The 25,688-nt window shown below is 40.4% G+C and overlaps 2 long non-coding RNA genes across 2 annotated transcripts in view; both read right to left on the reverse strand.

Moving 5' to 3' along the window:
* The window catches only part of LOC144588346 (uncharacterized), a 497,164-nt gene that overhangs the window by 106,634 nt on the left and 364,842 nt on the right, over positions 1-25,688 (reverse strand). The window lies entirely within an intron of this gene.
* LOC110086011 (uncharacterized) lies at positions 2,429-21,990 on the reverse strand. The gene is made up of 3 exons (XR_012084873.2): positions 20,784-21,990; positions 19,365-19,487; positions 2,429-2,507 (listed from the first exon to the last, which is right to left on the reverse strand). It is a non-coding gene; the product is annotated as an uncharacterized LOC110086011 (long non-coding RNA).

Genomic DNA, 25,688 nt, shown 5'->3' on the forward strand with positions numbered 1-25,688 from the left:
GACATCTATTATTAATAATAGGCATTGTTGATGAAATCAACCGGTGGCAGCAGAGGGGCACATAGCGTGAGCAACTAGTTTGGTGGAACAATCAGGGGCCACGTGGAATCATGGCAGAAAGCAACAGAATAACTCCAAACTACTCTAACTGTTCAAGTCCTCATTTAATCCACCCAAGCAAGTCCAATTCTGGGCAGCTCTTAAGTCCAAAGAAGAGGAGTTGTTACTTCACCACCCCATACAAATCTCTCAAAGCTCAAAACTGTCCTTGTTTCTGTTCTCTCTCATGCAGGGAGGCGGAGTGTTCATATGCTGGATACTCCACAATTTTTAGGGACAATTGACTTGCCTCTGTTTCCTCCACCATTGCATCTGCATAGTCATCAGGGCTGTTGTCACCCCCTTTGAGCTATGGCATCCTGCAGCCAAGTGAAGCCCAAAACTTGTGAGGAGGAGAGACATAATGTGGAATGCACAAGAGATAAGTAAGTGTTCCTAACTGGCATCAGAGAAAATACTGACATTTGTATTTGCTGGGTCAGATAAAAACAGGCATATGTTTTTTATGGAAATAGATAAAGCATTTCCTGATCAGGTAGTCTAAACTGCCCACTGGAGAAAGCTGTCCCTCTTGTAGTTGCTTTTCAGCAGTTAGCATTTTTATTTTATTTTATACATTCCTTCACATGCTCAGTTGTTTATTTTGGCACTTTCCATTCATAGCTATAAAAGGGTACTTGTTTGATTATGTAGAGACCCACTGTACACAAATTCTAGGTGTTAGCAAGTTTCTGCTTTAGAAAGCAATAAAATTTTACTATTTTACTACTAAGATTCACTCTTAGTTTTGTGACCCTCCCTTCATTCACCTCTTTCTGAATCTTCCGTCTCACTACGTCCTCCATACCTCTGACAGACTTTAAATTACTAGCCAAAGTTGCAAATCTATTACCCTGCACAGGGCTTCTGAATCTCACTGTAAAGCCACTTAACAAATAACTAGCGGCTTCACGATCAGAGTAAAGCTGCAGCCAGGCCTCCAGTACTGCGACATTAATTGGACTGGGGCCCTTTTGCAGACTGGGCTGGACCCACGGTTGGCCTCTTTGGTCCACCTCCGTCTTTGTCTCTGCCTGCTCTGGGGCGACCTCGGAAGCAGGATATTGTACTGTGATTGCCCCCACATAAGGAGAACACATGCTGGAATCTGCATGGCTTACGGTTGCAGAAAACTTTTTGGTTGAACTCCCAGCAAATCAGGCGGGGTTGAACCCCTTGGCCCACTGAAACACGGGGAGAATTCAGAGTAACTGACCTCTGAATCAAGTGCCCACTGTCAAAACACATCTGGGGGTTAATTGCAGCCATCATCCTAAAACCCTGGTCGTAAAGCAACCAAGTGGGACCTGGAAAGTCCACATAAGCTCAATAAATAAGGTCAAGATATTGCAGAAGGGCTAAGGCCCTGTCTGGGTATGCTTTAAATATGGTGCCAGCATAAATTAAGAAAGCTGGCAGCCAATTAGCCCAACATCTATCTGCCATCTTCTTCTTGAAACACTCTTTCTCCCTGTCCTCTTCCTTGCTGCCTGCCTTCTCTTCAATCTCTCTATTTAAAAGCGCGAATACTTTTACACTTGATCCTGTCACCTTCACACGTATGTTTGATGGAGAAACAAGAAAATGCCTTTTCTGTTGCTTCTCCGAGACTTTGGAACTCCTCCCCACAAGAGGCCAGACTGCTATCCAACTGCAAGCAGGCAAAGACCCTTCTATTCAGGCAAACCAGCTATCTGTGTGTGATTTTTAGATAGATTGCTATGCATTATTACTTAAATTGGATTTTTTAGTACTACTTGTGTTTTCCATTTTTATGTTTTCCATTTCTCATAGTGGCAATTTTTTTTTAAAAAAAAAGTATACTTATTGATCTTTACCTTAACATTGCCTGTTAATTATGTAAGATGCCTCTTTATTATTGTTTGCAGTTTAGATATTATTTTTTAATGATGTTAACCACTGTTGCATAATCATTGTTTTCAATTTTAATTTTTTTTTCATTGTTGTAAGCTGCCTTTGGTCCTTATCAAGGAGAAAGTCAGGGTAAAAATATTTCAAATAAATAAATAAATACTGTAAAATATGGTTGGGTACATAAAGGGAGGGGGAAGGGAGCGAGTGAGCATACACATTAATAGCTCTTCTTTATCCAAATCTATTAAAGTCTCAACTGAAAAGAAAGATCTTTGCCTGCCAATGGAAGGACAACAATGAGAGGCCAACCTGGCCACTTGGGGAAGTGCATCCCACAGCCTATTTCTATTCCAGCCACTTTTACTTGCTAAGTGTTTGGTGTTTTTTGTCAGGTTGTTTTATCTATGGTTTCTGATTTCTGTGTTTCTGTGGGCTCTGAATTCTTACCTGTGTTGTGTTTTTTAATTCTTTTTAACCGAATGTTGGTTTCATATTGTATTATGGTTTTAAACTGTTGTGAGCTGCTTTCTGGTCTGTGAAAAGAAATAAGAAAATGAATTGTGTGTTTAGTCGTTTAGTCGTGTCCGACTCTTCGTGACCCCATGGACCAGAGCACGCCAGGCCCTCCTGTCTTCTACTGCCTCCTGGAGTTGTGTCAGGTTCATGTTGGTTGCTTCGCAGACACTGTCCAGCCATCTCATCCTCGGTCGTCCCCTTCTCCTCTTGCCGTCACACCTTCCTAACATCAGGGTTTTTTCCAAGGACTCTTTTCTTCTCATGAGATGGCCAAAGTACTGGAGCCTCAGCTTCAGGATCTGTCCTTCCAGTGAGCCGTCAGGGTTGATTTCCTTTAGAACTGATAGGTTTGTTCTCCTTGCAGTCCAGGGGATTCTCAAGAGCCTCTTCCAGCACCACAATTCAAAGGCATCAATTCTTCGGCGGTCTGCTTTCTTTATGGTCCAGCTCTCACTTCCATACATCACGACAGGAAAAACCATAGCTTTGACTATTCGGACTTTTGTTGGCAAGGTGATGTCTCTGCTTTTCAAGATGCTGTCAAGATTTGTCATCGCTTTCCTCCCAAGAAGAAGGCGTCTTTTAATTTCAGGGCTGCTGTCTCCATCTGCAGTGATCATGGAGCCCAGGAAGATAAAATTTGACACTGCCTCCATATCTTCCCCTTCTATTTGCCAGGAGGTGATGGGACCAGTGGCCATGATCTTAGTTTTTTTGATGTTGAGTTTCAGACCGTTTTTTGCACTCTCCTCTTTCACTCTCATTACAAGGTTCTTTAATTCCTCCTCACTTTCTGCCATCAGAGTGGTATCATCTGCATATCGGAGGTTGTTGATATTTCTTCCGGCAATCTTAATTCCGGCTTGGGTTTCTTCCAGTCCAGCCTTCCGCATGATGTATTCTGCATATAAGTTAAATAAGCTGGGGGACAGTATACAGCCTTGCCGTACTCCTTTCCCAATTTTGAACCACTCAGTTGTTCCATGACCAGTTCTGACTGTTGCTTCCTGTCCCACATATAGGTTTCTTAGGAGATGGATAAGGTGGTGAGGCACTCCCATTTCTTTAAGGACTTGCCATAGTTTGCTGTGGTCCACACAGTCAAAGGCTTTCGCATAGTCAATGAAGCAGAAGTAGATATTTTTCTTGAACTCTCTGGCTTTCTCCATAATCCAGCGCAAGTTAGCAATTTGGTCTCGAGTTCCTCTGCCTCTTCGGAATCCAGCTTGTACTTCTGGGAGTTCTCGGTCCACATACTGCTGAAGCCTACCTTGGAGGATTTTGAGCATAACCTTGCTAGCGTGTGAAATGAGTGCAATTGTACGGTAGTTGGAGCATTCTTTGGCACTGCCTTTCTTTGGGATTGGGATGTAGACTGATCTTTTCCAATCCTCTGGCCACTGTTGAGTTTTCCAAACTTGCTGGCATATTGAATGTAGCACCTTAACAGCATCATCTTTCAAGATTTTAAGTAGTTCAACTGGAATGCCATCACCTCCACTAGCCTTGTTGTTAGCCAGGCTTTCTAAGGCCCACTTGACTTCGCTCTCCAGGATGTCTGGCTCAAGGTCAGCAACTACATTGTCTGGGTTGTCCGGGATATCCAAATCTTTCTGATATAATTCCTCTGTGTATTCTTGCCACCTCTTCTTGACGTCTTCTGCTTCTGTTAGGTCCCTCCCATTTTTGTCTTTTATCATGTTCATTTTTGCGCAAAATGTTCCTCTAGTATCTCCAATTTTCCTGAACAGATCTCTGGTCTTTCCTTTTCTGTTATCTTCCTCTATTTCTTTGCATTGTTCATTTAAGAAGGCCCTCTTGTCTCTCCTTGCTATTCTTTGGAAGTCTGCATTCAATTTTCTGTAACTTTCCCTATCTCCCTTGCATTTTGCTTCCCTTCTCCTCTCTGCTATTTCTAAGGCCTCGTTGGACAGCCACTTTGCTTTCTTGCATTTCCTTTTCTTTGGGATGATTTTCGTTGCTGCCTCCTGGACAATGTTACGAGCCTCTATCCAAAGTTCTTCAGGCACTCTGTCCACCAAATCTAGTTCCTTAAATCTGTTCTTTACTTCCACTGTGTACTCATAGGGGATTTGGTTTAGATTATACCTGAGTGGCCCAGTGGTTTTTCCTACTCTCTTCAGTCTAAGCTTTAATTTTGCTATGAGAAGCTGATGATCAGAACCGCAGTCAGCTCCAGGTCTTGTTTTTGCTGACTGTATAGAGCTTCTCCATCTTTGGCTGCAGAGAATATAATCAATCTGATTTCGATATTGCCCATCTGGTGATTTCCATGTATAGAGTCGCCTCTTGTGTTGTTGGAAAAGAGTGTTTGTGATGACCAGCTTATTCTCTTGACAAAACTCTATTAGCCTTTGTCCTGCTTCGTTCTGAACTCAAAGGCCAAACTTCCCTGTTGTTCCTTTTATCTCTTGGCTCCCTACTTTAGCATTCCAGTCCCCTAGAATGAGAAGAACATCTTTCTTTGGTGTCAGTTCTAGAAGGTGTTGTAAATCTTCATAGAATTGTTCAATTTCAGTCTCCTCAGCAATGCTGGTTGGTGCATAAACTTGGATTATTGTGATGTTGAATGGTCTGCCTTGGATTCGTATTGACATCATTCTATCATTTTTGAGATTGTATCCCATTACAGCTTTCCCCACTCTTTTGTTGACTATGAGGGCTACTCCATTCCTTCTACGGGATTCTTGCCCACAGTAGTAGATATGATAATCATCTGAGCTGAATTCGCCCATTCCTGTCCATTTTAGTTCACTGATGCCCAGGATGTCGATGTTTATTCTTGCCATCTCCTGTTTGACCACCTCCAGCTTCCCAAGGTTCATAGATCTTACATTCCAGGTTGCTATGCAGTATTTTTCTTTACAGCATTGGACTTTCCTTTCACTTCCAGGCACGTCCACCGCTGAGCGTCCTTTCGGCTTTGGCCCAACCACTTCATTAGCTCTGGAGCTACTTGTACTTGTCCTCCACTCTTCCCCAGTAGCATGTTGGACGCCTTCCGACCTGAGGGGCCCATCTTCCAGCGTCATATCTTTTAGCCTTTTGTTTCTGATCATGGGGCGTTCTTGGCAAAGATACTGGAGTGGCTTGCCATTTCCTACTCCAGGTGGATTGCGTTTAGTCGGAACTCTCCACTATGTCCTGTCCGTCTTGGGTATCCCTGCACGGCATAGCCCATAGCTTCTCTGAGTTACTCAAGCCCCTTCGCCACGACAAGGCAGCAATCCATGAAGGATTGAATTAATCCCATGAAGGATTGAATTAAGAATTAAGAATTAAGAATTAAGAATTTAGAATTAAGAATATATAAATAAATGTAAACAAGCAAACTCTCTCTCTCTCTCTCTCTCTCTCTCTCTCTCTCTCTCTCTCTGTGTGTGTGTGTGTGTGTGTGTGTGTGTGTGTGTGTGTTGACACTGAATATATAAAGTTAACATCTGAGCGGAAGAATTATAAAAGCACAATAAACAATATAGCCTAAATCCAATTATGACTTCCAGCTCAAGTAGACCCACTGAATCAATGGAACCTCTATAAATGTTGTCTTACCAAGGTCCGACTCATTCAGTGGATTTATTCTAGCTAGGAATAACAATTGGATGTAGGCCTATATCTGGGTTCTGCTGTATAAGAAAGACATCTGCTGTTTATCTCAATAAAAGTAAGTTGATTCAATTTAATTGATTAATACATACGTTTATGTGTGGAACAATTAACACAGCTTTTCAGATATTAATCATTTTATAACCCACTGTTTATCTGACATTTTGTCAGACAGGTTCTGACCTTTACCATGTAGAAAGGTATAATAGGAAAGCAAGTTTCTAATTAGAGAATAAATGTTGTTTATGCCTTTTCTTAACAGTACCATACCAACTAATGTATTAAAGGACAGTGTTGTTTTGAAAAACTCTCTGAAGCTTAGTATATGTTTCATGATCTAAGACAGCATACCTCCTATTAGAAAAATATGGAGCACACATTTTTGCTGCCCTGTACAATTAGTCTGGTCACCTAATGGCTGCCATCAAGAAGATCTTTCTTTCCAGCTAACTAGCCAGACAGTCCAGGTTCAGGCTGTCTCATCTATAGTAATGAGTGCAATATGTGGACAGCTGGCACAGCAGTGGGTTCACATGTAACAACAGCAATTATATAGATTTATATGCATTACCTTGATGGTAGCCTGCTATAGTAAGAATTGGAAAGATATAAAAAGGAGAAAGGGATATTTTAAGAACTTCTTTACCATCTTGCTCTGCTTTTCTCTCTCTTTAGAATTCTTATTTAGGAAAGCCGATTCTTTAGGAGTCTATTCAGGGTTCAGCAATCCTACTTTATACTGTCATAATAACAAAGGCTTGAGATTGAAGGACAGAGTACACCAATATGTACACTAAAACAGACACAAAAACTGGGTATAGAAGATCTACTGGTCACAGGTTTTTTTAAAAAAGTGATCACATTTTGGGGGGTGGGCCAAACTTTTTTAATACCACTCCCATTTTCTGTCCTCATTTTACAGGTGATGAAACTGGAGTGACATTTCATGAACTTTGGCAAATGGGGAGGATAACATGGAGGATGATCTCAAGTACCTACTCAGTAACAATTTGGATTTGGGATGGGTTCCCCCTCTTCAATTCCCTGGCAAAAATGTTATATTCTTATGTAGTGTTCTTCTGATCACTGTGTAGTGGTTGACACAGGGATGCAGCCATTAGCTGAATGAAGTTCAGGGGAGCGCATGTGACTATCATCCTCTTTCCTTGAAATTCCCGCTTCAAATTGCAAAATACAGAAAATGGTCCCCTATCCCAGAACATGTTCTGTTGAAAAGTCTTCATTAAAAACTTTTGGTCTAGTCTTATATTTTACTACACACCTAAGGCTATGATCCAGTATTAGGAGACAGTGCTCTGGGATTGAAACATTGTTATGTTCTGTTGACTACATAATGTAAAAGTTAGTGCAAATCAGACTGGCATTTCACCCCCAACATAAGTTAGGGATGAGTAGAGGTTTTTTCCTCTACCATTGGGGCTTCTACGTTTTTGACAGTGAATGTATTCACATCAGTTCAGATGGTGTGATCCCTTTTGTTGATGGGATGGGGGGTGTAACAGCCACCCTCACACTTCACAGAGTGGTTGCTACTTTACTGTAAAATCTCTGCTGCACCAACTTATCCTTAAAGAATCATAAAAGGACAAGTGTAACTTTGAAAACAAATAATGGGTTCATTGATTACAAGAAATAAAAGTAGTAAATCACCGTTGTAAAATCAATTAATCAATCACTGTTTCTCAGACACTAGCTCTTACAGACCTTTTCTCACTGACAGGCTCTCTCATTCTTACTAACAATCACTTTTAAACTCTCATTTCAATCTATCTCTCAAACTGAAAACTCAAACACCATACACAACCCTTTATATCCCAGCTCCTCCCCCTTTAGACCACCTTCTGTCCCCTCATTGGCTGCTGTTCCAGTGCCCAGCTGTGACGGACAGGTGAGGGCAGGGCTGAACGTTACAGGGGGGTGTAGTTGTTCTGTTTCAAGCCAGACAGCTGTGAGAGAGTCCAGGCTGGAGAAAGTGGCTGTCATTTGAATCCTCTCCTTACCAAATCCGGTGCCTGGGTCTGCTTGTTTTCCTCACCCCTTTCCAGTCAATTTCTTTCTTCATTTTCTTTTAAAGTTTTGCTGTCCTAGCACTAGTGCAACTAGGTGTCCAAAGGGAAAGAGGAGAGCAGAAGAGAAATGCAAGTTGTCAATCATCCTTCCCCCCCCCCCCCAGCTTGCTATGGTAGTTTTGCTATAACTGTACCTCCAGCAAATCTGGATGGTCAGAGAAGAACTACCTCAACAAGCTGCAAACAAAGCTGATTACCAGTTTCCTCCCTTTTCTCCATTGACTCCTGTGTAGCTGGCTGAGGCAAATTAACACAGGGAAACCAAACTTCCCAGGTGCAATGTCACAGCAGATCAATTTACCTTCCCCTCCACTATATAGTTACACCCTTTGATGCATTGAACACACACACTCTGAGCAAGCATAGATGAACTGGATGACTGCACAACAAGAGACTAGTAACACACTCAGTGTTTCAGATTGTTAAATAAAGCAGCAGTGATACTAATTCATGGAAGCTTGCTGCATTTGGGCACAGTAACAGCACTCCTAAGCCAACTATATCAGAGCACAGAGTGCTGTCCTCTAAAGATGCCGGCCACAGAGACTGGTGAAACGTTAGGAAGAACAACCTTCAGAACACGGCCAAAGAGCCCGAAAAACCCACAACAACCATTAGATCCCGGCCGTGAAAGACTTCGCGAATACACAGTAACAGCAGTTTTGCAAAAATCACCATTATTGACAATGCAAAAACTCTATTTGAAGTTGTAGGAAATTTGCTGCAATCCTTGCCAGCAAAGACTAAGATGTTGTAGAGCTTCATCCTCCTACTTAAAGACAATGAGCAAGAATTACATTTCCATTGGGGACACAATTCTTCTGAAATGTAAATTGTCAGCATTGATTGAGTCTCACTTGCAGTGAATGAATCACTGGTAAGTGTGCAGGTTTTATCAATCTGTACTGGTATGAGAGATGACAGGGAGTCTCTACTTCTGAGTCTGTTGGTATCTTCACAAAGTCTGTTGGTATTTCAGAGACCTGTTAATGCTTTTACTGAAGCACATAGACTCATCAGTTGGTGTGAAGAAGAGGCATAGAGAAACATTATAGATGGGGAGCACTAATAAAAATGTCAAACTATCAGTTTGGCACTGTAGACAGAGTGACAGATTAGGACCTAGGAGACCTGGATTCAAATCCCTTTTCAGCCATGTAAATTCACTGGGTTATGTTTTCACTAATGAAACCACTCCTTAAACATCTCACATATCTTAAAAACCCAATTCTGGAGATAACAAATCAGATGTAACTTAACAGTAAAAAACAAAAATGTCATCTGAGGTCAAGTTATATGTAATCCCTATTGGTTGAAGGAAATAATTCACTCTGTGAATAGTTATCAGTAGATGATGGTATCCTGCAGACCGTCTTGACTGCTGTCATTGGTGTTGTCAAAATTCAGGCTGCCCTTTGCTCTGTAAAGCTTGGCAAAAAATAGAAGTTATTTTAAGAATTGAACTAGATAACTGAATATTGTTTACCTGATATAAATGATGCACTATATAAAAATCTCATCAACAAATGAACATTGACAAAACAAAAGGGCTTTTCATCCTTGACAAAGGAACATGTTGTTTGCTTCTCCCAGCCTTCTTCATAAGTTGAATCAATGTCGAAACTCACTTGCTGTGGTTTCTCACGGTATAAAGATGGAGCCCAGTAAGAACGAATCAGAGATCCAGTCAATATCTGTATTCTGTTACTGGTGATAGTGTGCCATGATCAGAGAGAGAGAATGAACAAGATTCACTATGTAGCAGTGGTTGTCCTCAGGCAACGAGTAGTTCAATAAATAATCAGGATGGTTTAGGCAAGTGAATCAAGGCAGTGCAAAGAAAGGTGAAATGCCTTCAGGGCTGTTTATCTGTCAGACCTGCAGGATAAAGTTTCTTGACCTTAAATGAACCTATCATGCAAATTCAGCGTGCAAACCAACTCACCCATCACCTTAATTCTCTTATCATCACATATTCTGCCTACATTTATTATCATCCCTACAGCAGGCAGGGATTGCGTGGAATCCCACTGAGCAGTTTCAGGACCCTTTGTCAAATGTCTTTTTTGATTTCCTCAAAATTCCTCAGATCTTTTCTCAGGCAGGAACCTCCAAATTTGCCTTAAAGCTTCCTTTTAGTCTAAATTCAGAGCTAGTATGGTACTGTGATTAAATGACCAAGCTGTGACTCAAAATGTCTCCAGTATAAATTTCACTTCTACCATGAACTATACAGCTTTAGTAATGACCAACTCTCTTACACACCAACTGAAATTTGGGGTTTGTGTGTGTGATCATAACATTTGCCTTCTAAGGAACAATCCAAACAAGATTGTCTTATACGTAAATAATGTACTATAAGTGCTCTTCTCATCCAAAGATGCTATATAAATACAAACATTGCTAAGGAATGCAGTGACAAATCATTGATGTATTATCTCTTGTGAAATGTTACTTCAGGCAAACCTTGCTGCAACTCTGAAACATAGTGGAGAAGGAGTCAGAGTATGTGAAAGGATAACAGTAGGAGAACGGGGTAAAAAGAGCAACTGTTCAATGTCTTCCCAACTGTGCAACACTAGCAGACAAGCCATAAGAAAATGGCAGAAATCCCCACACTGTTTCCTTCACCTTTTATTCCCCTCAGTCCTCATGTCAGGTCATTGTGTGATGAAGAACTAACTCTCTGGGACCAGGCAGGTACAAATGACCAAGTGATTGAATCACATGCTGACCTGTTTCATTGATACTATTTTAGCGGTACTGTCACACGCCAACTTCATTAGTTGGTGGACTCAAGGAACACTGAGGCAGTGTGACAGGGAGCAGAGAGACCCAACAGCCTCCACATAGGCAGGCAGAGATGAGGGAGGCTTTTTCCTATATAGGGAAGGTGCAGTTAATCTGCAAGTAGGGGTCTCACTGCTGAAGTATCAACTCTCAGGGACTCAGTAATCTAGGTGGGGGGGCACATCCGATAGAAAAGTGATTACATATAAGTGGTGCCTCGCTTAACAAGCGCACCGTATAATGACGAAATCGCATAGCGATGGGGTCTCAGCAATCGCAAATGCGATCGCATACCGATGGCCCCTATGGGCAAAACTCACTTTGCGAAGATCGGTAAGCGTTTCGAAAAACGAAGCCCGACGATCAGCTGTTCAGCGGCTCCAAAATGGCCGCCGGAAGCCCCAAAATGGCCACACGCAGCATTTCCGCGCCCTGCCCTCACTTAACGAGGGTGCGAAAATGGCTGCCCGACCCAGGAAGCATTGCTGAATGGTGAGTTTTCGGCCCATTTGGAACGTATTAAACGATGGGCTTTTCTGTCCCATTCAGCGATGTTTCGCCATAGCGAAGGTTAATCCGGAATGGATTAACCTCGCTATGCGAGGCACCACTGTATACTGTAACATTCTGCTCCCCCAAAACCCACATGGCTTTAAGATATTCTTTCAGATAAGACAACCAGGACTTGCATTTAAAAGGGTCCCTTATGCCTTGTGTATAATTCCTAGGCCACACAGTTTCCATTCATGGTACAGATTGATTGGAATGCTATGTTGCTATGCCTTCCAATATTTTAACATAATTTAGTATGAGAAGATGGTACTGGCATAGCTTAGGTGCATTTAGCTTAGAAAGGGGTTGCACAGCACTACCAAATGGAGTCAACCATGATCACAGTTTGGAACCTTCATGTTCGGCATCAGTGCACTTGAAGTAGGATGCAAATAAGAGAAGAGCTGTGATCATATTCCTGCTTGCAAGCTGCTCAGAATTGTCTGTAGGTACTACTAAGTACAGGATACTACAGCAGTTGGATCTTTGTTCAAATCCAACAGAATTCCTGGGTTCGTACACTAATTTCCTTTTTATCATTCCCATTTCCAGTTATGAGATTATGATTGTGATTATGATTATGGGGGTGTAACAGTTAAAGTGCTGTAGTGGGATTTGGAAGACCCGTGTTGAAGTCCCAACTCAGACATGAAACTCACTTATTGGCCCCGGACTAGCTAGACTCTGTCCACCTAAACTAGCCCGCAAGGAAAGAAAATCATATACGCCACCTTCAGCTCCTTGGAGGAAAGGGAAAGAGAATTGTACATGCCATCTTTTAACGTACTGAAGGAAAGGGAAGATATAAATATAGCAAATAAAAGATACGATAAAGATATGACATGTCAGGACAACAGGTGCATTTTAATTAGGGATGGATGGTTCAATCTATTTTTGTTCTGCAATTACAAGCCCTCGCTAACTGGGAAGAGAATACCAAGCACAAGTTGGAACAGACAGTGTGAGCAGTGGCAACAACATTTTCAGCTGTTTCTCCTCACCTCCACCCCACTCCAAGTTCCTCCATTGGAAGACAGACATCAGTGCTTCATTACCAAGGTAGCTGAGAAAAATACAAGGTCTCAATCATGAACTTTCCCTGAGAACAGAACTGCCTATCCCATTCACCTCAAATGAGTCTGCGGCCTCAGATGTGGAGGAAAACATTATCCCATCAACACAGTTGAAATAAGATTCAACTGCCATTCCAGTTGAACTCTGTACATGGAACAGAAGCAGGGCACCATGTTATGGTTGTTGTAGGTTTTTCGGGCTCGTTGGCCATGTTCTGAAGGTTGTTCTTCCTAACGTTTCGCCAGTCTCTGTGGCCAGCATCTTCAGAGGACAGGAGTAGGAACTCTGTCTGTGCTCTTGTACAGTTTGTTTGGATAGTTGAGTATTTATAGCTGTGGGATCAGCTTTTGTCCTTTTTCAGGAGATGGGTGATTGTGGTGATCAGTGTGTTTTTGTTGTGGGTATATTGTTGTGATAAGAGGGAGAGATTATCTGTCACTGTGATGGGTGTCGTTAGCTAGTCTTTTTTGTGCAGTGATCACTGGTCCTTGTAGCTGGGTAGAGTTCGTTGACCTTTTGCAGGCTGTATTTTTCAGTGCTGGGAGCCATCCTCAAAATTTTGAGAAAGGCAAAATTGTAAACAATGAGCAAATTCCAACCTGCACATCAGGCCAAGAGGTGCAGATGGGATCTGTTTGCTTTGAAATACAGAATGCAAAATATATGTGAGCATTCCTAATTTGAATTATATATGAGAATGTGTCATTTGCAAGGCTCCATGTTAAATGACCTTTTGAACATTCTCACATAGAGTCTTAGCTACAGACTGGAGCTCCTAATACCAGGCTAGGATATGTATTTTCTCCTTTAATTTGATGGGACTTTTGCTTCCCTTGGAGAAAAATAAGAGTGACTCAGTTATACAGAAAATCATTTCAAGCTTGCATCAGAAGGCTCCATTTCAAGTCTCCTTCTTCTCTAGATCTCCTAGGGAATGGAGAGCAAATTCAGCTCCATTAAGTGAAAATCCAGCCCCAGAACAAGAACTAATAGCTTACATTCCTGAATTCCTCTGCTGTAATCAATCTTGCTAAAAACTGTATTACTTTGAGCACAGGAGGCAGCTCTCCTAAAGCTTCAGCTATATATCGAAAGAGCTCAACTTCATTCCAATAACTCTACAGGAAACTCCAGAAAAATCCTGAAAGGTATGATTAAACAGAAAGGCCCTATTAAATATTTGAAGTCTTGAACTGCAGCTTCACTAGAGCATTATGGTTTTTAAAGTAGGAGGAGTGGAAAGAGGGAAATGGAGGAATGTCATTGTTTTAAAAAGACTTAAATAGCCTGGAATTCAGAACATTGCTTTATTAAATATCTTTAACTGTTAAATGCATAAACCTACTCAAATGTGGTGGTTACATGTATGCTATGTTGGCACAAAGCACACTTCATCTCATCAAATTAATTTTAAACCACTCTAGAGTACTTTGTTGATTTCCAGCTTCTGGAGACCACGTCTAGAACTAAATGCAGGTGATTCTGGTGGATGCATGATGAGAAACAGTAGTCCCAAACAAATATTTAAGCTAAAAAATGGGTTTTTGCGCACAAATTCTTTTTAAAATAAAGCTATTTTGCATGGACTGGTCAAGGATTTATTATGGATGTATTGATTTCTATTTCTGCTTCACATGTGTTTTCACACACTCAAGGTGATACCCAAATAATAAATCAAATAACACTGAGATAAAAATCATTGTGCAATGATCTGTGGTGATGGTGTAAATCAGCCATTCTCAGTGGGGATCATATGTCCCCTTGGGGGCCCTGACACATGTGAAGGACTGGAAAAATTCTTCACACACTGCCTGAAAAGGTTTGTTATGTGAGTTATACAATCCTGATTTGGCCTATATTGGGTTCATATTGGGTTCATAGTTGTGGCTAAAAAAAGAAAAACGTTGAGAATGGCTGGTGTAATAGATGGTTGTAGTAATAAAAACAGTAAAGGTAAAGGTTCCCCTTGACATTTTCAGTCCAGTCGTGTCCGACTCTAGGGGGTGGTGCTCATCCTCTTTTTCAAGCCGTAGAGCCCGCGCTTGTCCGAAGACAGTTTTCCATTGTCATGTGGCCAGCATGACTAGGGAACACCGTTTTACCTTCCCACCGAGGTGGTACCTATTTATCTACTTGCATTTACATGCTTTCGAACTGCTAGGTTGGCGAGGAGCTGGGACAAAGCGACGGGAGCTCACTCCGTCGCGTGGATCCGATCTTACGACTGCTGGTCTTCTAATCCTGCAGTACAGGCTTCTGCAGTTTAGCCAGCAGGCTAACATTGCCATAAGTTACTTCCACAAAAGCTGTTCCACCTCCTACAGTCCTCCAAATTGTTCTGGAAGGTGAAATTGGCATTAGCCCTATCAAGATATTACATGAGAAAGTACGAAGGGTTAAATGGGTGGTAGCGACTTAGAGGTACATTGTCCCCCTTCCCACCTGGAGGTAAGGCAGATCTTCATGTGTTCAGAGTGAAATTATTCAGAGACGCTTGTTCGCACATTCAGGTGAACAAGCTTACAGTGCTCCCATGTTCAAGTGCAAAGATAAGGTGTGGCTTTCGATGATGGGAGTGTTTTAAGCAGCATAATCAGCTGAATGTTTTTACAAGCACCACTGCAACTCATTGTGCCTATGAGTGCCATTGTGCTTCCCACTATACTTGCTGACATCTGCCGTACTTCCAGGTAGAAATTAGTGGAGCTTGATTGCTACTACCATCCCCTAGGGGGATTAGAGCTCTTCCACACTTTCAAACATAGTGCCTAAATATGGCTATTCTCCTTCTGCCGGGCTTTAGACCTTTTAACATCCCTGTCCTTGAAAGCCCTCTCCATCTGTCTGACAGTAATTTATTCACAAGATCATGGCACTTGATCAAAGGCAAATCATAGGCATGTGCTGCTGCTTGGTTCCCAAGGAAAAAAAGGTCACCAAAGGTGCAGTTACAGATGAAGACTGTGAAGGCATCAACAGTTTGGTTAAATTGGGGGGGGGGGGGGAGGGAACTAAGTCATTTTGCAGTTTAGCCAACTAAGCAAAATTAAGGATGCACGATAGTCTCTTCTTAAGAAATCAGGATTAAACGCAATAGAAAACTGACCTGGAATTCAAGCAAGGAACAGCATACTAGGATGCAAGTGATATTGCACTCCTTCAAAAAATTGTATATTTGCATTTGCAGATGAGTTAAGTATACATACAATATCATTTTTGGTAAATTAAGAAGATCTCCAGGAATAATAGGAAATGTAAATGTAACTGCTCTTAGGCTGCAGTCACACCAGCAAAATGTTTTCGAGTTACTCCTTATCAATTTTGATCAATTTTTGGGAGGTTTCAGACAAGGCAAGGCCATTACCCATTTTTTTGTTCCCCCTCCATGCTATCTCCACATCCAAATCCAGCCCACTGGGAGGCTACTACTATATTTTGTTGTTTTTGTTGTTTATTCTCCTATCTTGATCATATTATTATTGTAGATTTTAATTGTTGTATTTATTTGTTCGTGCGCAATATTTTGTGAGCCGCCCTGAGTAGACTTCTGTCTAGAAGGGTGGGATATAAATCCAATAACAAATAAATAAATAGAAATATATTTGTTCCTCATTTCATTACACAATACAACCAACATTCCATTGAGTGTGTATTCCAAAACTGATTCCTTTCCTATGTATCTGGAATGGAGTCCCACCTCTCTCACCCGGTGTCGTTTGATTCCCTTAATATTAATTTTCAAACAGGAATGTCAGTGTTGCTATACTTCTGTCAAACACAGAGCATCAGTCCACCAACTGTCTTTTGACCACCACTGCAGTGCACTGTGAGTTCTCCTCCATAGAGGGTAATGAAGCATAGAAATAGGAAGAAATGGCCCAGATCAGTACGTGGCCAGCAAGGATGTTTTGTCAACACATCAATGTAGCCACATACATTTAAAAGGGGGTAGGGGCAGAGAAAGGCATAAGAAACAATTCAGGCATCCTAAAAACCTTTCAAGCAAATTGAAGGTCACTTCCATGGTTGTTCCATGCCATCAAGTTGGAACTGATTTATAGTGACCCTAATAGGCCTTTCCAGGTAAATGAGATATTAAAGGAGTGGGTTTACCAGTTCCACTCCCCTAGTAAGTTTTCCCTGGTCTCCATAGCCCTATTCCATCACTCTATCCACTACATCACACTGGGTACCTTCCACTGTCAGTTCTTCTTAAAACAAACACACTGAAATAAACTTTCAGTTGTTTGTTACAATGAAATTAGATTCCATTGATTTCAATGGGTCTGTTCTTGCCATTGTTAATATTTGAGTTAGCCCACAAGCCATAGCTTCAAAGTAAACTAAATCCTTCAGTCTGATCAAAGTAATCTTTATGCCAGGAAACTGTGCATGCTCTCTCTTCACCCTTCAGGAAGATTGTTACACTGAGCAAGCTGCAAAAGAATCCAAATGAAAAATAACATTAAAAAGGCACCTGGGAATCATGGTGAAGAATGAAGGGAAAGAGCTTCACATCAAAATAACAAAGCCTGGTGATACAATTGTTCTCAGGAGATAAAACTGTCCAACACTAATTATAACAGGGTTAGCCATAATCTTACGTAAAGTGAAAGGCATTTTACATTGCTGATATTCTTTCCACAAATGAATCACTGTCATGTATGTTGCTTTTCCACCCTCTTTGTTTAGGATGTGTGTTGTGTATGTATGTTTTTTCTACACACAATCTCTCTTCCCCAACAAAATCTATTCTGGACCTCCAAAGATTGTTCAATTAAAGCACAGATTGAGTTTCTATCAGGAGAGAACCAATAGCAACTCTAAAGCAACTTTGCTGGGGAAAATAACTCACACAGCAATCAAAGCAAGCAAACAACCCTACTAGTTCTCCCCAGAATGCTATCACTTTCCACAGCAATAATTGATTTATCCCGAATCCATAATTTCATTCCTTCGCTGGATAGGCTGATAATGCATTTTTAATTTCATATGATGGGGTTTTTTCTCTATGCTTGTAAACTGATAACTGCAGGCAAGGACCAAGTTTTCGGGTAAAATATAGATTTATGCAGTTTACAAAGAGTATGACAACCTCTACACCTCATGAAAATCAATAGGTTTTTTTAAAAAAAAAGGCAGGTGAAATTATAAGCTAAAACAATATTAAGTGAATCACCCAAAGCCACAGTGACTTACTGAAGGGAAGGGACTGGGGGATGATGGTAAAACAGCCACACTGCAATCTCAATGGAAAGCTAATCAAATATGACAGAGAGTGGAGTAGAGTGTAATCCACAAAAACTCATACTGAAGATAAATGTGTTAGCGTTAAAGGTGCTGCAATACTCCCATTTCTTTTTTTCTATTCATTTATGTTGTATTCTAGCTCAATGTAACACTTAACAAGATTAAATATTACTATCCTGGCCATACTTTCTTCAAGTAAACACTTGATGAAAAGATAAAACTGTGACTGGAACTGACTATCTACTGTTGCTCATGAGATATATGATGTGGTTGAAAGTTTCTCAACTGGTGAGGCAAAACATATAATATGAGGAAGAATTAGGAATGGTGAAGAATTTTATTTTTTGTTCATTTATGTAAGAATCCAGCTCCCCTCCCCACCCCACACATTTTGGATTTCTTCCTGCTGAGTATAGAACAAGAGTTCTTATTTTGTAAAGTCTCTTCTCTGGCTGCAGGATTTCTCCAAAGTGGCCAGTCATCATCATCATCATCATCATCATCATCATCATCATCATCATCATCATCAGCAGCAGCAGCAGCAGCAGCAACAACAACAACAACAACAACAACAACAACAACAACAACAACAACAACAACAACAACAACAACAACAATGTAGTATTAGAGCATTCTCTGGGCATTTTACAATATAATTATGCAAGGAACACTCAATCATGGTGTTTTTAATAAAAAATGAAAAAAAATGGCCATGTTCTCGATTCATAAAAACAAAATATGAAATTGGACAATTCCTTGATTAGATTTGATTTAAAATTACAAATAGGACAAGATTCTCAGTCCTCCAGAACTAGAATTCTTTTATACCAATTTTTTGTCTGATAAAAAGTTCTGTAAAGTTCAGAAGCTTCTCCTATTTGTAACTTTGGACTTTATTTATTTGTGTTATTTGCTCAACTATTTTTTTAAAAATCTAAAATGGTATCATACAGGAAAGTTTATCCCTTTTCACTTACCATGTTTTGTGAACATGGTCTCAGAATTTTTTTTGAGTGAGGGTACAGAACCTTAAATATTCATAAGTACCTCTGATTCACAAGTGATACAAGTGCACTATTAAATTCAGTGCATGTAATTTATGTGGCAGTAATCAACATAATTGTATTGTTCCAGAGAGCACTCCAATACTGAAGGCGTTCAAGAGGATATTAGACAACCATTTGTCAGATATACTTTGATTCGGATTCCTGCATTGAGTAGGAAGCTGGATTTGATGGCCTTATAGGCCCCTTCCAACTTCATTATCCTATGTTTCTGTGAATCTCCATTTGGAAGATTAGCATAGCCTGAAAAAGCACAAAATGTGTTTAAGAACACCTAGTCAGGGGTAATAGTGAAGCCAACATTAATATGCATATGCATATCCCTGTATTTACAAAGATGAGTTTTTAAAAATTTGATCTTAACGACTGTAAAGCTGTCAGAGGTCTTTCCATGAAGAATGCTACATAAACACAAGTGGCTGATTACCTTCTGAATTTTAACCAGGCCTGTTGATTGAGAACGTAAGATTGAGAGCTGGATAGGCAGGTCAGAGAAATAAATTTGGTCATGAGCTGACTGGAAATTCTTCATCAGGACCTGATGATATCCCTTGCCACAAAGCAAACAAACAAAAAAAAATCTCATTTACAAATTACAAGTCCATTGGCCTCTCTCTCTCTCTCTCTCTCTCTCTCTCTCTCTCTGTGTGTGTGTGTGTGTGTGTGTGTGTGTGTGTGTGTGTGTGTGTGTGTGTGTGTGTGTGGTGCTCTCCTTCTTGATAACAAGCTAAAGCTGCAGTCTTTCATGGCTGCATTATTCAAAAGTAAAAATGTAAAACAATTATCTTAGGATGCCTTTTTTTAACATCATTGTCATGTCATAATATCCAGGATGTGTCCAACTGGAGGGGGAGCTACATGTGAGTAAGGCCAACTTGGGTAGAGTGAGGTAACAGCAATGAGGTGTGCCAAAATGACATGTAATAGAGGAGAAATTCCTCTAACAAATTCCACCAGACTTCTCATTTTGTTTCCCAAAGAATTCTCTGAACATTTCTTCCAGTAAAGAAAAAATACTTCAGAATTGGCTCTTCATAGTACCACAGAAAAGGCCAAAGTCTAGACATGGAAAATCTGTCAATTTCACTCTCCTACTCCATCTAAATTTTAAACATCAGGTTCTTTCTGTTCCAGATACATAATTAGCAAATGTTGACTTACCATTCAAAAGATGGAAATAAATTTTGATCCATTTGTATTGGCCAGACTCATTCAGTACAGTTATTGCCAGTAGACATGGGGACAACTCACCGTTTCGGTGAAGTTGCCCCCATGAAGTGATAAATAGCGAAGTTATTTGTTGATTCATGGGGGGTTATTTAAAAAACACCCTACAGCCCCTCTCCAACCCCCTCAGCCCCACTGACACCCCCTTCCTATTAAAAAAACAAAAACAAAACACCATTCTGCCTACCGGCTGCCAATCAGCTGATAGGCGGCAGAAAGGCAGCTACCCCCCCCCCCCACAGCCATCCACGGCATGTAAAAAGATAGACTGGCTGCCCTTTACAAAGATGGCGGCTGCGACTTCATTTAGGATAGGGAGGCTGCAGCTGCCATCTTTGCAAAGGATGAATAAAAATGGGTAAATATCCGTCCCTTCGTATTTGTGGGGGTCTCTGGAAACCACAAATATGAAGGGATGAATATTTAACGAATCAGCTATTTTCATCAAAAAAGCCAATCTGTTTTAATATTTGGCCCCATCTGTAATTGCCAGCATGCAGGGGACATGCTATAGTTGCTTGACATATATGTGATAAAGATGAGCCTTTTAGACGTTTTTGCAAAGGGCACTAAAATAGCAAGAATCCATTCCCAGACTTTTAAGAATTAAACAACTCACCTTTGGGGCTGGATGGAAGTCAGTTTTGACTCATGCCACATCTGATTTTTATTACGTGTTTACTCTTTAATTTTTTTCTTTTATTTGTGGGTACCGTGGGCACCCATCCTCATGCCAACTGCTTTTACTCAGCTATTCACATCAGCTGGAATGTTTTTGTCAAAGAAGTTTATTTCATCTCAGCTGTTCTTTAGTCTTCCAGTATTCTTTGTTATTCCTCTGAGGCACCCTTTCTTTTGGAGGAAATGAGTCTTCTTTAGTTGGACCAGGCTTTGCTTCTGGTGTCTTTGGGCAGGGTCCGGTGGCTGGAGCCTCCAGCAAATCTCCACAACCCTCCAACTGAGGCATGCCTTCTTCTAGGGAGGACCCTGCAAGTAGGTCGTGACACTTCTAAGAATACACTCAGGTATCCCCATCCTTAGACCAAGAAACACACATTGCTCATGCCCCTCTGGCAAAACAAAAGCAAAAACGTACCCAAACACCACACACACCCCTAGTTGAACAGGATTCATGCCCACATGGAATGAGCCTTCTTCACATACATTGATATCCATTTAGGCCTCATCCACAGTGCTTCTAACTGGGGGAAGTGGGGTACCTGCTATACTTACAGATAGACAGGCTGAGCAAGCTGACTGTGCTCTAGGAAGCCCCTTCCTATGGTCAGTATCAGTGGATATTAATCAACTCAGAAAAGTTTGATCAGTGCCATGCTGACATAAACCACTGAGTGAAAGCGGTCCTATCAATGTATACAAAAGATTTGTGTTACTTCCAAGATTAACACAATTGTTGTGACACACATTTTCATGGACCACCACATCAGAATGACCATATAGGATTTTAAAACTTGCATGAACTTGCCCACAAAATCCTGAAGTCATTCCTCCAAGGTTTATTCTGGAAGGGAAAGGTTCAAAGATTGATTATTTTGAGCCTCAAAAACACTAAAGCATATCCACTGCATTATCAAGATGGAAAGAGTGTCTGTTATATAAACAGATGAATAAATAGCACTCATTCTGAACATGTCACAGCATGCTTATCTGTAAACTCAAACTGACACCATTTTACTTAAGCTACATTTATGGAGTCAAAACAAACATGCCAAGGAGAGCTTGTATTGTACACTTTCATACTGGGTGATACTGTCACTGAAAAGAGATTTCTTTAAGGAATTGCTATATAGGTGTCATGTTATCACTGCTGACTCTCCATTCTTGCAATTTCTTGTTCATCTGTGATCATTCTCATGGGAATCACTCAACAACCATAGTCTAAAAATTCACCCACATACCTTTCCATTCTGTTTCCTTATGGTGCTCTCCTTCACTGTTGTAGTATGGATTGGGCGATGGGTCAGTTCACAAGGGTTCTTCCCATTTCATTGTTGTCTGGCCATGAAAAAGGGGAATAGAAGGATATGCATAGTTTGACCCACCCACATGCACAAATATACCACAATGTAGTGATATGTTTTTTTACCAAAAGAAATGCTACTAGTGATATGTCCCTAAATACACATAATGTATTTAAGGACATAGGCTAATACCCTACTGTTGAAGAGAAGCATTACGAGAGATATCCCAAGATATTTTGCTACCTGAAGTGAGGTAGTGAATGACACCTATCACTCATAAACCCAAGTCAAGATACAATCACCTTCCATGCCAGTTTATATCAGGTAAAACTGTATCTTTCAGTAAACCATCAGCCCGAGCCTACAGCAATGACAGATGTACAGCAACCAAATGTCATTGATGGGATCTCATTAATGAAATCAATGAAATGCCATGGAGAAGACCTTCAATGATTAACTTGCATACCAAATATCTGAAAGGCGTGGCATTTTTAACTTTGGAGAAAAAAATAACTTTGTGTCAAAATTATATGCTGGCTCTAACTACTATACAGTTATGCTTGACTACAGGTTTCCATGTTCTCCCCCCCCCCAAACAAATTAATGGTGGAGGTTCTTTTTGCTGTTTTTCTTTCTGGCAATCTTTATCCGATAGCTATTATTCACTGATGCTGTACTTCTCTCTCTCAGTTCTACCACATTCTGAAAGCTTGAGGTCTCTGTGCATTTTACTCAAGAGGACAATGTACAGTGACTATTGTGGGGTGACAAACTGCAGCTTTCTATACTCCCTCTTTGAGTAAGACATCTGATCCTGGAATATGTTTCCCAGGATAAACTTTGCACAGAATACCAGGGGGCAGATTTATGAACAATACTTGATGGTATGCCGGACCTGCCTCTTCAAGAGACAGGGTTAACTTGCAGCTCCGTGAGTGGAAGACTGAGTGTGTGATCACTTCGGATAATAGACTGCAACTTCAAATACTTGTGGAGTGGGCCAGTGCAATCTGTTTCCTTGTTTCCTGACAACTGCACAACACTTGGAGCGATGCATTCCCACCCAAACTCAATCCATACCCAAGCTGAACTTTTTCACCCCTAATGTAGGGCTTCTACTTTTGGGAGCTGGGCTGGAGTGATTCTCTGATAGATGAAAGGGTCACTCCAAGGGAGATTACTTGTGGAACATCTCCTGAAAGGAATAGGGTGGCTTGGCCCTGATCTATATGCTCTTAATTTGGGTACAGCGCAGGAGTGATACTTTTGTACGCCATTAATTTATATCCATCTTTCCTCCAGTGATCTCAAGGCAGTGTATGTGGCTCTCTTCTTCTCTACCCTCACAGCAACCTTGTAAAGTAGGCCAGGCTGAGAGTGAGGGACTAGCCCAAGGTCACCCAATGACTTTCATGGCTCTGTGGAACTTGAGTCAAGAACATCAGTCTCCCAAAGCCAGGTCCACCACTCCAGCCACATTTTTAATTACACCAATAAACATATTAAAGAATTAAGCCAATAACATGTTTAAGTTTCTCAATTCATCTGTCTTTGCTTTAATTGGGCTGGTAGCAATTTCTCTTTTTCCATTGTAAATTAAACGGACCTTAATGTGCTCATACAAAGCACAATTTGGAAAATATGTATCTCAACTTTGGCAAAACATTCCTGCATTTGTAGAACTAAATTTTCAGGACTCATAATGTTTGGAGGAATGAAAATTTGAGATAGAAACTATTTGTAAAGTAGAAGAGGAGATCGTTTGAAATTATGTTCTCTTAGGTTTCTTTTTGGTCTTTCCTTCACAAAGATTTCAGATATTTCTACAATTTTTGGAAGTCCACAGATTTTATGAATACAAATAAATGTCACATATTAGTGATATGGATCATAATCATTTTAAAAAATGGAGGTAGGATATTTTTCTGAGACTATTAATCTCACATGCCGCTTAAGAACTTGCTTGGCAGTATTCACAAAGGGCTGGGTGGTGAGCTTCACTTTCCCTTGTCAGCAGCCAGCACAACTTTCTTTAATTATTCACTTCATTGCCAACCCTGTCACCTGGCAACAGCTTTTATTCCCTGCATCCTCCAGTCGTTGACTAATGCTCATGCTAACATATCACTGGAGAAGAGTTGATGCAAAAGGCCAGATTTATGCCAACCACTTACCTTTTAAAAACACATTGAACTAAACGCCCTGCTCCCCTTAGCAAAGGTCCAAGATGTCTGATAATTTAATTGACTGTAACATGCTAGTGCCAGCCTCTACTCACACACTTGAAAAAGCTGGGCAATTCTCCAAAGATAAAAACCTTCAGTTGAAAGATATGTTGAAGCTATAATTTACGAAACCCATAAATTACCACAACCCCTGGCAACTCAGAACATGGACACTCTGATGCACCCCTTTTACTTTTCCACCAGTACAGAGAGTAGATACTGGAATGAACCCTGTTTTCCCTTTTTTTTCCATATGCTTTTCTGAATTAAAAATCCTACTTTTTTGGAGTGATAAGACTGATAGCTTTGTATTCAGAACACATTTGCCCTGTCTCATTTCTACATCACAAATGATCTAAATAGTTTATACTGACAAGAAAATGCATGCCTCTGATGATTTGATTTGTAGGGGGACATATAATGAACTTGATCTGATCCTTACTGCAGAAACACTGACACACGAGGGTGTCAAACCTATGCAGAATTGATACCTTTGTGTGTGTTTAACCTAATTTAAAATTTATGGGATACACAGTTTGGAAGATTACGAGAGCTTTTATACACATTTGGGGGCATGGTTTTTAAGTGTTATGAAAGATTTCAAACATACACCAAACATGCTGAAAATTAAATTGCTAGCTGATATTTTAGTTGCAAAGGAACTAAGATTGTCTATTTATTTTCTCTCAAGCCTGCAGTGTTAACTATTTTGAAAATACCAGACAATGCAACAGCTTTATGTGCTACATTCACTGAGGTTCATAATAGCCTCATAATATCAAAACGGATATTACTCTAGCTTCTCTCCTGTCATCAAGTGGTTGTTGTTTTAAGTTTCTCTGGAATACAACTTGTCATATGCATTTTTGCCACCTTGTCTGCTATGACATCTGTCTGATACTGGTACTTGAAATGTAATTGATGCTATAGTAGCATATCCAACTGGAGAAATTAAAGTTGTCTAAATCCAGTTTCCAGGTGGATCATGGAAACTGTGGATGGTTCTGAAAGAAATACATGTGTCTCAGCACTTGATTGCTTGATGCATAACTTGTATTGTGGACAGAAGCTACTGATAGGATGGAATAATATAATATAATATAATATAATATAATATAATATAATATAATATAATATAATATAATATAATATAATGGTTTCCTACAGGCAGACAGGACAGAGAAGGGTGATTTTATGCCCTTATCTGTTCAATCTGTACATAGAATGTATACAGAAAGCTGAAGCTGCACTGGATTCAAATGGAGTAGGAGTGAAAATTGGTGGATAAACATCAATGCTTTAAGATATGCTGATAAC

This window comes from Pogona vitticeps, chromosome 3 (genome assembly GCF_051106095.1).
Source record: "Pogona vitticeps strain Pit_001003342236 chromosome 3, PviZW2.1, whole genome shotgun sequence".
NCBI lineage: Eukaryota > Metazoa > Chordata > Lepidosauria > Squamata > Agamidae > Pogona > Pogona vitticeps.